A 17152-nucleotide genomic window follows, 5' to 3' on the forward strand; every position below is an offset into this window, starting at 1 on the left:
GGACGAACAGGCCCCTAGGATCAAGCGTCATTGCAGGGAGAATAAAGAGTAAGGAGAACATTCGATGATGTCCAGAGCAGCAGGAAAAGGGGTTTTTGTTTAAAAAAAGGAAATCCATTGTGCCGCGTGTTAAGGAATGGACAGGGGAGAGATTATGCTTTTTGCAATCCAAGCAAATCGACGTTCGATGTCGAGTTGAAACGGCGTTCACTGGAGAGTTCATTGGAGAGATTTAACAGCTCAATATGTTGAACCCCAACGCTGCGTAGCATGTGGGGCAGCAAATACTACGTTTTCGCTCCCTCAAAGCCCCCAAAAGACACACTTTGTATCACACGCCCCTACGTGTGTCACAATGTGTACCACGAACTTAATCGTGTGTTGAGGAAGAGGCACGTGACCGAGAAGGGACACAAAAGTAATATGCTAACCATCCCCCGCTCATCATATGCTCCGCACCGCACACATCGTGGCTGGATTTCGGGCGTTTAGTGGAAAGGTCACGCACCGCACGGCCAGAGAGATTACGGGGATGATGAAGAACGTAAATCTATATTCGGTAAATGCAAAAGGCCACAGCATACAATACGGTGTCACTGTGGTGATGATGAAAACGAATGTATCAAGTTTTCTGGGCCACGGGGGCGTCCTCCTCCTTCGCAACACAAGGGTGGAGCTGTGATATGATCTATTGCGCATTAGAGAAAAGTGTTTCCGTAAAGTGAACGTCCTGGAAGGCAAAGGGGAATAGGCCAACAGAAAACCTTCATCACCCATCAGAGAATCGTATTTTGATATTCAGAGAAGAGAGAATAACAATTCGCTTCCTTAAAGGAACATCGGAAACAAAGTTGCACACGTATCGCCATCCGGAGGAAGACCTTCGGACGATTTTCGATTCGCCTCAAAGTAATGGCGCGCTTGGTCTCATCAGCACCCTCTCTCTCTCTCTCTCTCTCTCTCTCTCTCTCTCTCTCTCTCTCGCTCTCTCACAAACGGACACACACCTTGGTGGCAACAACGTCGCAAAATAAACAAATCATAAGTGGTTCTATTTCGGCCCCGGTGCTGCACAATATCTCGCCTTGACATCATCACGCGATGGGTGAGTGTGGCGACTGTGTGGGGTAAAAGGTAGAAGAAAAAGTGAATTCGAGAAAGTTCCTCGCAGTTTCTCGTCCACGGAAAGGTGAAACCAGAACAAATCTGCTGATCGGGGTAATTCACGCGTCAGAAACGCCTCCGCTGGGACAACAGGCCACGCACGCGTGAACGTTACAACACGATGGTGGTGAAAAGCGGCGAAGGAAAACTAAATACTATATCGTGGAAGAAAGAGGAGGAAAATTCAATTTGCCATCCTACACACGCCCGGCCACTAATCGGCCAAACGAACTGGAACAGCCAAGTCTTCTTCTGGAGCCAACCACCTTCTGGAATTTTCCCGGGAAGCGCGCTTTACTTTTCGGAGCAGAATGCTGCCAAAAGGTTTTTCGGTTGTCGCAATCTGTGCCATTCACAGTTCCATCCTGCTGCTTCATATCGTCTTGAAAAGAATTTGGATTCGCATTTCTTTGAGGACAAGAGCGTGACTTCCCTTGAAGATCCGACCGCCGATCGCGTACATTTTCTGATCGAATGTTCCAAATGTTGCGGCGAATTTCGTAGACACCGAAAGGGAAAGGGGACTTCATCTCGCAGACACTAAGCAGAACAAATTCCAATCAACCAGAGTTGAGCTGGGGGGCGGTCTGTTGCTGGTGGTTTCAATCAAATTCCGCCGACTGCATTGGCATCTTCTTCTTCCAAGATGCACCACCATATTTCGATCATCGCATGCGCATCATCGGAACACGACGGAAGCGAATGCGCAGAATATGTCTGGAAAAGAAGGATGCGCGCGCTCGCGATGCAGGAATTGAGGAAGAATTCCTTCGCCGTGCTTCTACCTTCGCACGCCATCGCATAAGATTATACCAGCCAGCCATGGGGACAGAGGAGTAGCCGCCATTAGCAGAGGGCACGCTCCTTCCTTCGAGCTCCTCGTATCGGATGGAAACTCAAAAGCATCGCATCAAAAGAAGGCATCAACAAAATCATAGGCCTTATTCCCCATGTTTCGTCCTTACCTCGAGGACCGCGTGTTTGGAACGTTTTAGATCAAATTTAAACACAACTCGGTGCGAGCCAGCCAACATGCCCACACATTATTCTCTGGTAAACACAATCTTCGAGGTAAACAAACGATCGGTTAGCAGATAGGGCCCCCGGGACGAAAGGGAAAAGCAGCACAGAACAGAAAGCAAACACAACAACACAACGGATCCTTGCGGACGCCGCGTGGTGCTCGTCGCGGTGATCGTCTTCGACGCGAAGGAGGTTTGAAGAGATTGAAAATGAAAATGAAAGCTAAAAGCTAAAGAAAGAAAAAGACACGATGCAGAATGAAGCGGGAAAAAGGATCAAGGGCGAGGACGAAGACGAAAAAGAAGACAAGGGTTGAGAAGAGATATATAGAGAAGAGATCAGAAGATACCAACCAGGTCTAACGAATAATCCCAAATTTTGAGGCACTAAAGTAAACAATCCACAAACGAAAGAAGATGCTTCTTCGAGGACGCGACGCAAACCACGGCACACACAAATACACACGCGCACGCACGATATCACAGGATATCTCACGGAATCCCGCGATGGCCCGATCACAAGGATCGCCTCTTCTTGGTTGTTTGATGTTGTGTTAGGTTTTAGCCTAGCCCGCGTTCTCTACACTTGTTTTTCCACGAAACCAATAGGAAAATAAATAAAGAATGAAAAATGGAAAGAAAACTAGCTGCTCAAGCTGCATTCAGCAGTAGTTAGTGTTCCAACTACTGTGCAACTCTGAAAAATAGTTGTCGAGACAAAATGGAAAGTGGAGGGTGCTCGCGCGCGAAAATGGAAAATGGTCGGAAAATTATTTAATCACTTCGCTTCCTCTCTCTCTCTCTCTTCTCTCTTCGCTTCCGCGACGGCACTGCACTTTTAGCTAGAAATAGAACGGAATCGCAGCGCGTGCGCACACACTACCACACCACGAACACAGAGGATCGCGCGCGTTGATCGCGCAATGGAGCTAATGGTGGGTGATGACGTAGATGATAATGATGACAATGATGCTGATGACGATGATGATGATGATTGTGGGCAATATATCGAGAAAGAGAGAAGGTCGCACACCGACACACCGCACGCACGTAAACACTAGATCGCGAACAGAGAGACAATTAAGTTGCAATTCTTGTCTCCTTCGGCGGGGGTTCCGACAGAATTCAAGGATGCGATCGCGATCACACACAACGCGTACGTAGAGGACACAAAAACGGATCTAGCGCGAGTTGCACCTACGCTACTCCGCTACAACACAACCGCGAGCATTGCATTTGTTATCGCGCCCACACTAACTCACACCACTAACCACCACCAACACCGGGACTAGCGATTGTGTGGTTTCTGCTGCAGCTTAGCAGCTTATTTACCTTTCCTTTCGCTCGCTCTTACCACGCACAACAATCACATCACAATCACGCAAAAATAACGATTAGAACGAGAACATTTGTGAATTCGCTCGCTGCTGCTAGTGTCACGAAGGAAGAAAAAGGGAAGAATCGAAATTAGCGACACAGACACACTGCACACGATTTTCATTCTGATCTTGTGATCCTCGCTGGAAGAAGCACTTTTCCTGCTTCTTCTTCTCCCTCTCGACAGAGAGGATGATCGGGGATCTTCGTACCACCATCATTCGATGAAGGCCCTTAGTCGTACGATCGCGCGTAGAAGGATATAATCACAAATAATAACAGGCAGGAGGACAAACAGAAAAGAAAAGAGAAGAAAAAACACGGCACACTGACGCGCGCACAAACACACGGATGGAGGCATGATGGAGCATAGGGCGCGCGCATATTATAAACACAGCCAACGGCCAGCACCAACCAGAACATGAGGCGCATCTCGCATCGCGATCAGATTGCAATCGTGCATGGCACCGCAGGCACACCATCGCATCGCATCGCTCGATGTGTGTGTCAGCATAAAATTTGTGTCTTCCTCACACACTTCATCCTCTCTCTCTCTCTCTCTCTCGGTCTCGCCGGTTATCTTCATCGTAAGCAACGCGCGCGTTTCTTTTATAACTGCACACACCCGTTGCGTTGCATGGCGTTGCGGGGTGTTCTGTGTTCTGTTCGTTGGCAAATTCCTGCTTCGCCTGGCCTGGCATGCCCACTTTTATGCTGCACACATACGCGTGCGCGCTTGATGCACCTCTTCACGTTTTGATGCCTGGCATAGATTTAATCGCTGCCAATCACACACTCAGACGCACACATCGTTTATTGAGATTCAAGGGATTTGTATCCTCTCTCCTTGGAGGTGGAACATCATATCATCTTATTGTTTAGTGGCGCAGGTTTCAGCACAGAATGCATCAGGTTTTTTAGCATAGTTTTGCATATTATTCGACAGCAAGCATCGCTTCACTGGTTTAACCTGCAGCATACCAGGCAAAATAGAATATCATTTCTATGTCCTTCTCGCCATCCCCCACGACACAGCACAGAGCAAAGAGGCATATGCGTGGCCAGCAACAAACACGTTCGAGGAGATAACTAACCGAAGCACTATCGGTGGTAGTGGTGGTGGTCATCATATCGCGCAAAAGTGTGACTTATCGCCTCACAGTCCCCCGTTTTTGTTGTCGTCGTTGAGGCCTCTTCATCATTTTCATTTAATAACGAAAACGGGAATGCACAAAAAAAACTCGAACCCCACGAATTGCAACTATCGGACTTTAGAAGTAATGTAAACAGTGTTCCTCCTCCTGTTGATGATAAGACACCAGCGATTTCTTGGTTCCTCGCCACATCACCGAGAAGGCACGTCCGACACACCACCGAGTTGTTAGTAGCCCCCGCCCCGCCATCATCGACAAGGTGGCTTGGCTTGTTGGCCAAAAACGGGAATGTTGAAGGCACTTCAGGCCTCTCCTAGAAGGCCTGTCTGCTGCTGCTGCTGCTGCTGCTGCGGATAAGCGGTCAGCCAGCCGAACACACAACAGCAGCAGCCTAAAAGGTTCGCTCCGACCGGTTCCAGCTGGGCGGCCAGTCCACCAGCAACACCCCTCCCAGCAGCAGCAGTAGCATAACACACTCGGCCAGCCAGCCAGCCAGCTCGCTCTCTCTACGAACACCACTTTAAGCGAACACGCACACACCATCAAAGCATCGAGCGCCCGCCTTGGATTGTGGATTTCGGTTTCTCGGTTGCCCGCCGCTGCTGCTGCCTTTGGCTTTCTCTTATCGCTTCGCATAACTGCAAGGCACCACCAGCACCACTATTATGACCACCTTCCTCCTTTTCTCGTTCATAACTTCACTCAACACACCGTTGCCTGTGGTGCTCGCCCAACCACCAGCAAAGACCAACAAGCAAACAAATCGATCGAAACAGCGCAGAGGCCACAGAGCAAGAACTTGTTTCTGGCCAGGTCAGGAAGGAGGATTGAGATTTCGGAAGTCAGACACTGTGCTTCAGGTTATGCTTCTCCCTCTCTCTCTTTCTCTGTACACACCATATTCCTGGCTATCATCAGAATATCAAACGGAGAATACAAACACAAATAGCACAGTGCCAGAGACACACTCTTGTGAAGTGAAACCTTTTGTTGGACAACTACTCCGGATTGTTGTGTGAAGAGAAGAAGGAGAAGTTGTTATCAAACACACCGCACCCCACGGACGGCAACACGGACTGGACTGGACACATATCTTTCTTCGATCGAAAGAACACACGGAAACAGCGTGCAATCGAGATGATCATGCATCTCTCCTCTACATGAGCGCAATACACAGCACTCTACACGGCTCGGAAGTGGCCACCAATTATGCAATCCAAGGAACGGAACTTGGGGACAACATTTCGCCGGGAATAACATTTCTCAACTTCGTTTCTTTTCTTTTTTTTTTGCACATTAGGTTTGCGAGATCGCGAAGATCGTGTCACGTCAGAACGATCGCACGCTCGCACGCACGCACACGATCACAGCACAGCGGGGACAGTGAACGGAGATACTGCGTAGTTCTGCGCCGGTTCCAACATACAAGAAGATGGCGAGCGAGCAGCACACAGAATTCTTTCGCTCTTGTGTCTCGCGGGAAAATCACAAAACAAAAACGCTTGCCCTCACTTTAGGAAACCGAAACAAACACCGGAATAACGGATCGAATGTTCGCGATACTGGGTGGGGGGGGTGATGTACTACCTTCTCTCCTGCTACTACAACTGCTGCTGCTGTTGCTGCTGCTAATGCTGCTACTATCCGTTTAGCACCGTTGCTCACGAATGACGAACTCAAACTGAAAGACACCCGCCACACCGCGCTCATCTCGTACCACCATCCATCGATCAAGCGAGAGAGCCAGCGACAGAGAGAGAGAGAGAGAGAGAGCGAGCGCTGGGTGACAACAACAACCCCTTCTTTCATGCCATCGTTTGCGAGAGTGACCCACGACGACGACGCAGCTTCGGTTCCGAGAAGCCGAAACAAAGAGGAAACGGGCCCGCGATTTGTGTGTGCGTTGCTATACCGGACGGACCAGAACCCCCATCTCCACCCCCCCGGAGAAACAGTCACCCCTATCCAGAGATCCATCGCGGACGCAACTCTCCGCGGAAAGCTCACGACTCGCGACGCGAGAGAGCGAACGAGCACGCACACCAGAGAGAGAGCTTTACAGTGAGCGAACGAGTGCGTGCGCCAAGAAGAAGTGTGGGCTAACCTTACCCCACAAACCACCCCTTTTGAAAACCAACCCACCCTCGAAATCAACCCCCTCTGAAACTCAGGCGCGTGTTTGTATGCGTTTGGCCGCATTGACGAGGCCGGAACCGTTCGGTTGTTGAGTGTTGAGAGCGCCACCACCGCTGCCTCTCTCTCTCTCTCGGCCATTGTTTTCATTGTGACCCTGTGCCCAATTCGCGGCGCGGCGCGGCGGTGCCTTGTGTTCTATACCGATCCCAACCACGACGACCACGACGAAGCTGAAGGTGGCCTCTTCCTCTTTCGGACACGAACGGGCGCATCGTCATCCCAGCCATCCGTCGTCAAACGGCCGTCGTGTTCACCTGTGCGCCGGCGAACGCACCACGGACACGCACGTTACTAGCCACACACATTGAACGTGCTCTGTTGGTAGTGGTAGTGGATGTCCGCGGATTGCGCGACCAAACCGCGCGCGAGAGCAGCCAGCATGGATTTGGGGCGGGGAGAGGGCGGGCAAAACTAAGCAACCCTGGCACAGTAAGGAAAGGTTGTGTTGTAGCTGTGTAGTGGACGTTGTGACTAGAGATACTGACGACTCTCCGACGATCGCGAACAGCGTGTGCGTGTTGGTGGTGGTAGAGATCAGCAGTAGTGGGGTGGTGCGTGGGGTTGCAACATGTCGATGGCTGTTATTTGAGACAGTTTGAAATACCTGAGCGATCATAAAGGTAGCAATTGAATGTGAGGCTGGTGTGCACCGTCAGTGGAGTAGGCTTTCAACGAATGTAATGATGATCGTCTGGGCGTTATTTGCATTTCGGATCATTTATAACCGCCGGGGAAGTTGCTTTCAAGTGGGTAAAAAGGGGGGAATTTTTTTTCGCGAAATCATTAAACCTATTTAGGCGAATGTATTACTCAAGTACAATGCCTTTTCATGGTAAGCTACTGGAATACCTGAGATATAATAAAACATGTGTTTATGCGCTAGATAAAGAGTTTTATCAGGTAATACTGGCAGGAGTTTTCCTTTTTTCAATTTATAGGATCATTTCCAAGAGTAAAAAATTGATAGTTTTGTCGTTTTTGCTTGAAACATCACTTTAAAAAGGAATAGACAACTCTGAAAACAATGAATAGTTACATATTTGATAATGCTATTAACAAATTCGATAAAGACTCTTAGTTTGCTTTGCTTATAATGCATAGAAAGACCTTCCAAAACATCTAATAAAACAATGCAACAGGTAGGCATTTTACCCTCGAATAGCCATCGAATTTGATCGAAGTGAGCAAAACACTTGGCTTTGAGTGTCTAATTAGTTGCCTAGTAAGTGTTCGCAATAACAACAATTCAACTTCGAATTAGAGAAAAATAAAACAAATAAACGTAAATCATGTAATAGACCTTAACAACCACATTTACTCCAAAATGTTCATGGAACAAATCAAGCTAATTATTGATTTAATGAAATGCTAATATCAAACATTACTTTAATTGATGTTGAGAGCCACCACCATCGACCGGACCACAATTGGCATTCCGTGGAAACCGCGATCAGGCGGATGCGCCATTTACGCGAAACAATCTGCCCTGGCAGCGCTCTGTTGGCGCCCCCTCGAACATGATGGTTTCGCCGAAGCAGCGCACATGCCAAGTGGCATGCCTAATCGCGGTGCTGCAAAACACAACACAACGGTGGTGATACGGCCGGTGCGATGGCTTATAAAGGTCACTCTCCCTCTACGTGATAACTGAGCAGAATTAATTTTAATTCGATCGTAACGAGATTAACCAGCCAGCAAGCCAGCAAGCCACAGCCCGAGTTGGCGCCGCACGGCCGTGCACTAACCACCGATCGTCGCCTTGGAGATCGGACACCAGAGTGCGCGCTGAGTGGCGCCTCCATCATGGTCGTCGTCGTCGTCGCGAGTGCGAGAATTGCATCATTCGTCTCGTCGGCTGCAGCAGAGCAGAGCGCAAGCAGAGTGAGATACCGCCCCCACCCGAAGAAGAGTAGAGATGCGCGATTCTTCAGAGCGTGAGCTCCAAACTCGCGAGCTGCAGTGGAAACTGCCATCGGGCCACACCGGGGAGTGATTTCTTCTAAAAAAAAAAAAACAAACCCCCCGATAGCTACACACGAGTGCCACCATCATCATCAACATGCCAGCGCATCATTTTGGTTGAGAAAATTGAGAAACACGACCAACCAAACCGGAGCCATCATCCTTCTCCCCTGATGCGCTCGGTTCTGGGTGGAAGGAACTGGTTTGGCTTTGACGCGCATCTCTCTGGAAGGAAATTGCTGCAGCACAAACACACGACCATCGACGACGACCGACTATGCCGGAACAGAACATGTGGCACCCGTCGCTCGCTAATGATAATGAAGATCACAACAGTGATAATGGTAATGCGAAGCTGGCATCTTCTGGAGAGGGTTTCGCCTTAAGCGATTCTGTCGTCAATTGTCTCGGTTCCACTTCGTCGTCGCGTGGCAGAACAACTGAAGTGAACGACGGCGGGGATGTCATTTGTCCCTCTTCAAAGTATGTTCTTATGCCGCTACTGTACTCCGCCTGATGCAATATTATGGCTGGCGATAGGTCAACTACTAAAGTCTAGTGGGAAATCCCACAGAAGTTAATAGATGCAGGGGAATATCGAAGGAAATAACTTCATCTCCCGTGACCAGAACCTGTAGGGGGACAGGGTTATCGTTAATCTATTCAAACTGATCACATGAAATTACCTAGAACAATCACCACTCTTCTCTTCTCACTCTTCCCCATCGTGACCTTCCTTCTCCTGGTCGGTGCTAGCACAAGTTCTTGAAAATTGAATCATCAATCATAGTGGGCCAAGTGCATCCTAGTAGGACCTTACCATGAACCAAACACGACACCATACCATGACGACGGCCATGGTCGTAGCCAATATCTTCTCGTGTGATTCCCACCCACCGTGCATAGTGCACCTGCCGCGGCCGCCTCCCTCTCTATGGCAAACCAAGCGAAAGGTCTTTCCAAACGGTATCCCCAACACACAACCTGCATCAAGCAGCAGCAGCAGCAGCAGCTGGTTACTTCCTCTCATCTCACACATAGGTCTAGGTCTAGAGGTGCTGCTGCTGCTGCTGCTGCTGCACACAGATTTCCTCGCCCTCCCCGTTGCACGGTTCCCTTTAATTAATTGGTTTTAATGTATGCGCATTATTAAGCTGCTTGGCGGCAACGAGTGGTAGAGAGAGAGTGAGATACTAGAGGAAGGGTTGACGGTGGCGACTAAACCAATCTCTCGCTTGTACATCATATCATCTCGTGTAGCAGCAGTACCAAAGTCCGGGAAAGTCTGGTGCCGTTGGAAATGGAGAAAGAATGATAGAAGCTTCTTCAGGGAGAGAGAGAAACCAGAGCTCCCTCTATAGAGAGCGAGATGGAGCCGGTTGTCGTAGGTTGAGGCAAGGAAAATGTGGAACACTCCCAACCAAGCGCAAGCCGGTCCCAATCGATCCATTGGGCTCCAGGACCGTGCAACAAAATGGAAGATTGCTATCCGATGAAGCAACACTTTTTTATGTGTTTATTAGCAGCAAGTAACGATCGCAGCGCGCATAAGGAGCTTAGGTTGAAGAAGCTGTTTCCGAAACATGAGACTTTCTATAACCAACAAATAGTAAAACAAATCACGGGCACCGAGCAAGCATACCGGGAGGATAGGGAGCAGCACACTTGGCTTGATGCTAGAACAAAGGTATGAGATGATGCTTGCACAGCCCTGGCTCTGGCATTATCAATTTGTGCTGCGAAGGCGCATCTCTCCTTCGGATCTTGCTTCGCCTGGCAAACACGAGCACAAGACAGGCGCCACACCAGCCTCGATGGCAGTGGTGGTGCTGATACAAACTAACGGTAGCTTTGGCACAATCTTTCTCCGGCGCACACATTAATTATTGCTCTCTGTGCTCACAGCGCAGCGCAGCACAGCATTAACATATTGCCTCGCCTTGCGCTCGCCGTTTCCCTATTCCACCCGTGTGTGCCGGTCTGGGGAGAGGTAACACAACAGCTGGCACCGTGGCCACCACACCACCGTCCGTTTCCTTGCGGTATTGTTAGTAAGTGTGTGTCTGGCCGGTGAGGGAGGAGAATGGACGAAAAAAAAAATTAATTCACAGCATGATCTAGCCTCACACAACACCAGGGCAGGCAGCGTATAATTTATGTTGTTTAGTGCGATTTGTATGCAGTTCTATGAGCGCGCTATGCTTATGGCCGATGGTCGCAGCAGCAGCAGCAAATAATGTGAACAAATTCGCAAAAAGGAAAAAAAGAAAAACCACACAACCACCACCATCTTCATCATCCACCCAGATTGAATCGATTTAAGATGCGATGAAGATCGGAGCGTAGGTCTGCATGCATGTTGATGCACCCTTGGATAGCTTGGGAAAAAGGTGGGAAAACCCCACAGCACGAGATTTTGGGATGGTGCGCGGGCGAAGGCTGGTCGGTGCGCAGCAACCGAGGCAACCATACTTATTCATATCGCGTGTCACATGGTCATATTAAAACACAGAGAAAAAGCCCCGACAACAACGGTTATCTGGTCGATTTCTACCGCAACGATGATAGAGAGCGATTGTCGTCGTCGTCGTTGGTCGGTGGTGGTGGCGGTGGTTATTGAAATTTTGAAAAATGTATCTACCGTTCCATCTCCAGTGGTATCACAGAAGCAATAAGAGAAGGCAATGGGGGTGACGACTATCACAGGATACTTGGAACTTCGAAAAACACAACCGAATGTAAGTCATTTCGTAGCAAGAGCTATGAATTAGATTTAAATAGATTAGGCTAAGAGATGACTCCTGGGAGTAGTACACAACAGATTCATTTGAAGCAAATATCATGTTATTTGTGCAGAATTTAACGTTAAACGCATATTAGCAGACTATTCTAATAACGATACAAATATGATAATGTTTGTCTTTAAATCTTCATCAAGCTTACATCGATATTAAGTCATGAGTTTACTTCTTATTAAAATATTAATAAGAATCATGTATTCATGAATAGAAGACCTTAATAAAGGCTCAAATGCAAGGCAAACAGCCTTGCTAAGTAACATTAGGGCATAAGACCAACATTATACGTTCATTTTCATTCATTCATGCTCACCATACATCGTCACGTTGTCATTCAAACAAAAGAACAAAAGAGACGAAGCAGAAAAGAAGATTCGCTAAAAAAAAAACAGGACCTGTACAGCCATACACGTACACCTGGTGTAAGAATGAAAATTCTAACAAAAGAACAAATAATTGATCCAAAACCATGATCCAAATGAAAAGTATGCTCATGCAGTCTGTGTAAGACGCCGCCACTATGCTACTCTATGCTTCAACTAGGCACTGCAACTACTAGGAGGCACGCTCAATCACGAAACGGGTAGCAAAGAAGTGATCGAGTGTGGAGAGTAGTGTCATAAACCCCGACTTATCGGCTCGGTACACACTCGCTTCATGATGCCATTCGCTCTTTCTTTCTTTTTCTCGCTATCGCCTGCCGGTTATAAGTAAAAGCAAGCTGATACTGATGAAAGCTCACGCACTGCGAGGACGCATTTGCCTACGTGTCTCGATTGCACCGAAGAAAAAAAAAACGTCCCACCAGCCAGCCAGCGGGACACGACGACGACGACACGTGTGCAGGCAACACACGAAAGAGGAGCAAACGCTTGTAATGGAGCACCCGCCACAACGATAAGTGAAAAGAGGCATTTTCGCAAAAAGCTTTGCTCGTGGCACTTGGCATTACAGATTATGTTTATTTTCGGGGAACTATTACACACCAGAGGCTTCGTATCACCGGCAGACCGAGGGGCGTGAGGAGAATGGTAGCTTCTTGTAAAGAAAGTTCCTTCCCAAAAGTGAAGATGGAATGAAATGTATGTCTGTTCAATGAACATTGCTCGAAACGAACCTGCCGCTTGTTGGAGCGCTCATAATATTATCGAAACGTAGCTAAAATCTTAGTTCCACGCTGCCTCGAGCCAACAAGTTGGTAGAGCGAGTCGAAACCACCACCCCGCCGAGCGAACGAGCGTCTATTTTATGATTTTCTACGAGCAACGAGCTGAGCCAAACCTGCCACAGACATAGAGGGAGGGGGTAAGTGAGGTGATTGCTGCTGTTGGAATGGGTCGCGTATCATAGCACGACGAGCGCTTGCAACAATGTCTGCACTCTCATCAAATACAACCGAAACACGCTAGACGTTGGTACACGATCTTCCGTCCGGTTATACCGGAGGCCACCGGTGAGGAAGTTTCGAAGAAATGGCTGCACAACACAACTTGTGGGGGGCATCTGTGGAGTGCATCTCGGACCACGACCGACCGACCAACCGCCGACCAGCTGTCGTAGCGACGAGGATGACGATGAAGACAAGCAGACAGCATCGACAGAAATGAAAGGAGAAGAGCATGGGCGCAACATCAATATCGTGCTACACTTCTTTCTTTTCCTCCTTCGGAACGCGTAACGAAGGTATGGTACACCTTGGGAACACACCGAGATATTTGTTGCCCGGTTGCCAGAAATTGTGTCCACGAGAGCGTTCGAGAAGCAGAAGGAAATTCGATCGCCCTAACTGCACACGACGAAGAGAGCGATGGCGATGGGGGGGCTATTGACTGGTTGTCGATTTGATGGACACGCCAAGATACACGCCAAGAGCAGGGCAGATTCTGTGCCGAGGCTTTTGTGTATCATTGATTACTCCCGCTCTACTCTAAGACATTATCCACGGTGTGTCTTATGAAATAGAGATAATGGATCGCCAATTCCATGGGACTGTTACACTGTTGCGTCCAGGTTGTAAAAATCTAGGGAAAAATGCATCGTAGCCCGCGAAAAAGTCATTTTGTCACCGGTCAGTTGAAGCAGACAAACAGTCAGTTCAATCTGGTTTCGCCAATTTCTAGGCCTAGTTTGGACGCTAAAAAAAGAACGTTTACCAGATTCTAAGACCCAATATTGCTGCTCCGTTTCATTCATATTTTGTGCCCTTCATTCCATTATAGCATTTACGCCGTAATAATGTCTCACAAACTGCGATTACCTGCAGGTTGCTAAAATGGAATATTTTTCAACCAAAACGCAAAAACAGATATGCAAATATTGCAATAGACTGACATGGGGCGCCATCATCAAACACAAACACACGCGCTTCGGGCCAATGACAAATAAAGAACGCAACCTCCCCTTCCTTTAAAGGGGAATGCAGCAGAAGCTGTACCAATGTACCGTTTGTTGCGGAGCCCCAAGTCGAAGCCCCATAAAACTAATGCGACTCTCGCTCGCGATCATCAAAAACACGAGCGAGCGAGCATAAACAAGAATCCTTTAAAAAGCTACCACACCAAAGTACCTCATAAAAACCAACCTGCCATTACACACCAATCCGGGTTGACCAGCCAGAGTGGCCGGTGCTGCTGCAGCGGACGTGCGCGTGCTCGGAATGCACCCCTCCGCAGAGAGCACCAGCCAGGCATGCACCACACACGCGCGCGCTCGCTTGTGGTTTTTAGGCTTCGTTTACGTTGTGAGACATCGCACCATTTAACTGCTTCGTTTGGCAAAGCTATGGAAACCACGGCATGTCATACCACCAGGGGGTCCCCACCAGCATGGCACTTGACTATGCAACGGCAGCCAAGGCGGAAGCACAACCTCGATGGCGATGGCATCGCCATTGAGTACTTAACGAAGATGACGCTCGGGGCCGCTAATTGGGGATGCATCTCGAAGACAGAGAGAGATTGTCCGGCTAATTAGGATGGTGGCCTAGGCGCACACCCCAGCTTCTTCTACTCATCCCTTCGTCTCTTCAGAGTTAGAATCTCGCTTGTAATCAATTTGTCTTTTTGCTCAATTGACGCCCCGAGCCACCTGGCGTCACCGTTCTCGCTGCTATCGGACGTCGTCGATCAACGGATTGATGATGTTGCGCGACGCACGTTTATCCCTGAGGGTGGACGACTCTCAAACCAAACCCGAGGCGCCAGGGTGTATATTTACCTAATTAGACATTAGACGGCCACCTTCCGTCTGCACTGAGCGCTGTTGGTGCTGCTGCTGCTGGAACAAAGACTATCCCGTCGCCTACCGTCCGTTTGCCTGGTTCCTGGTGGTTGGTACTCAGCATAAACTGCCTCGTCACGGTTGGCAATTAATTTCTTCTGCCTCAACTGACGACGAACGGTGCGGTGCACGGCACGGCAGCAACGATTACATTATGCTAGGGAAGCGACCCATTCAGTGGTGAGGTGGTGAAGAACAGTTCACTCCAAAAACACCAATCCAATCGTCACCCTTGTGTCGTTGTTCGATTTGCGGCAATTATGATCGACTTCCAGAGGTTGAGAGGAAAAGTGCGGCACGATCGCGCCATTGTGGATCTATTTTCGATTAGAAATGCCAATTAAGGGCGTCGTCAGCGGTTCTGCAAATGTTGGACGACCAGCTGGCTCTCATCCCCCGAGGGTTGGTTGAGATTTATTATTTACAAAATAAGATCCAAGAGGTAGAGAGAGAAAGAGAGGTAAAGTGTTGGTCCACCAATCGAACGGATTCGAGACGAGATGGTGGAGGTGGTTTATTGCAAAATTACTCTATTTACTTTTCATCTGCAAAATTGATTAAACTTTTCTTTCCCTGTAATGGAGATCGATGCTTGAAGTAACAAATTTCAGGAGTACTACCTACTGCCGCCTCTCAGCAGCCTTCAACTAAAACAAAAAGAGCCTTCATCAGCAAGAAAACTCGAATCGAAGGTAGTCCTTTGTCGCGATACGTTATCATCTTGAGCGCTTGAGTGAGTTTGCGAAGCTTGAAGGTTCTACTTCCATCATTCGTCGTCACATCGCCTCCAAGGATTGCCACTGCGCACTCACGGTGTGTCCATTGTACGACTCTGGACCGTGGCTCTCGGGAACGAATCAATGGAACGGATTGTTCCCAAGGAGTGCACCCCCCTCTGTGTGACAGTTGCAAAGCGCTTGCTAACCCTCGCGATCGCACAACCAGCCACTTTCCAGCCGCAACGGGAGAACGGCAATGATCTCTCTTTCTTGGGCAAGGACATAATGCGGCTGACTGCCGACGATGACGACGATGACGACGGCGCAATAATTAAACCGAGGTTTAATTGGCCATGACAAATTGAAAAGTATCCAACCATGGGCCATCAACAGAGGCGGCAGCAGCAACAGCAGCGTCGATGGATTGTTTCTCTCGCGCACTCTCGTCGCACAGGTATTGCTCAAAGTCACGCAAACACAAATGACACTTATTGGTGCCGCCAGGTGGAACGCAAGTAACATAACGACGACAGCCTTAGCTGTTAATGCCATGTTCGTATGTTGCTTCAAAAAAGGGGAGCGCGATTCTCTTCTCGATAGCATAATTTTCGAGCAATTTATGATCGTATGGCTTTAAAATACGATCGCCAGTCGATCAGCAAGTATTAAAAAATGGAGGAAAATGGAGACATTCTTAACCAATTTCGTTCAATCTTTCTTCATCGTCTTGGGGGCACCGCTTAAGGCACTGGCAGCAGCTGTTTGCGCACTCCCTGCAATCAATTGGTTGATCATGTGCAAACGATCATATGACGATCGTTTCACCAAACCCATTATTCGCTTCTCTCTCTCTCTCTCTCCACATTTTGCTCTCCATCTTTTCTTCCAATCCTCTGATCGCTCTCTCTCTCTCTCGTGATCGTGCGCAATATGCTAGTAGCCGGCACAGCACCATTGTTGATCGTTGTTGTAGAAGGAGAGACACTGGCTACAGGTGTTTTAGGTGTGTTCGCGACTCGTGCACTGGGGAAGATGCCCCCCAACCAGACACCAGAACAGGCCGGCCGTAGAAACACTGGCACACCAGCGCACATTCGGCCTCGCCGCCACGCACTTTTGCACGGATTCGGAACTCCGCCAGTAGTGTGTGCGTGTTTGTTCCTCGAGGTGGTATTGGTTACAGAGGAAGTTGCAAAAAAAAAGCCAGAGACAAGAGAAGAAAAAAAATAACAGAACAACAATAATAACCACAAACACACAAACGCGAAATACAGAAAAAAAAATGTGTGTCAAGGAGAGAAGGCCCCTCCGCCGCTTGGTGGTGGCCCCCAGCTGGGTGGTGGTTGTTCCAAGGTACTCTCTCTCTCGCTCTCTCGCGCCGCGAATCGTGCACCACGCTCGGTGTAATGTTTGTTGGTTTGTTGGCAGCAACCAGCAACTTCACTATCCACGGAGGGAAGGTGGAATTAAGGTAGGTTTTA

The 17152-nt window shown here is 48.6% G+C and overlaps 1 protein-coding gene across 5 annotated transcripts in view; it reads right to left on the bottom strand.

Moving 5' to 3' along the window:
• The window catches only part of LOC126568870 (neurogenic protein mastermind), a 111925-nt gene that overhangs the window by 76311 nt on the left and 18462 nt on the right, over positions 1-17152 (bottom strand). Inside the window, exons 1-3 of one of the 5 annotated variants that reach the window (XM_050225533.1) lie at positions 6305-6443; positions 3541-3616; positions 2541-2771 (exon numbers count right to left, since the gene is read on the bottom strand). The exons of 1 other annotated variant lie outside the window; for it this stretch is intronic. The gene's annotated coding sequence lies outside the window, so the exon portion shown is untranslated. Of the gene's footprint in view, positions 1-2540; positions 2772-3518; positions 3617-6304; positions 6444-17152 lie in introns of those variants that run through there. 3 more of the 5 variants (XM_050225532.1, XM_050225529.1, XM_050225530.1) reach the window with 3 other exon arrangements.

This window comes from Anopheles aquasalis, chromosome 2 (assembly GCF_943734665.1).
Source record: "Anopheles aquasalis chromosome 2, idAnoAquaMG_Q_19, whole genome shotgun sequence".
Classification (NCBI taxonomy): domain Eukaryota; kingdom Metazoa; phylum Arthropoda; class Insecta; order Diptera; family Culicidae; genus Anopheles; species Anopheles aquasalis.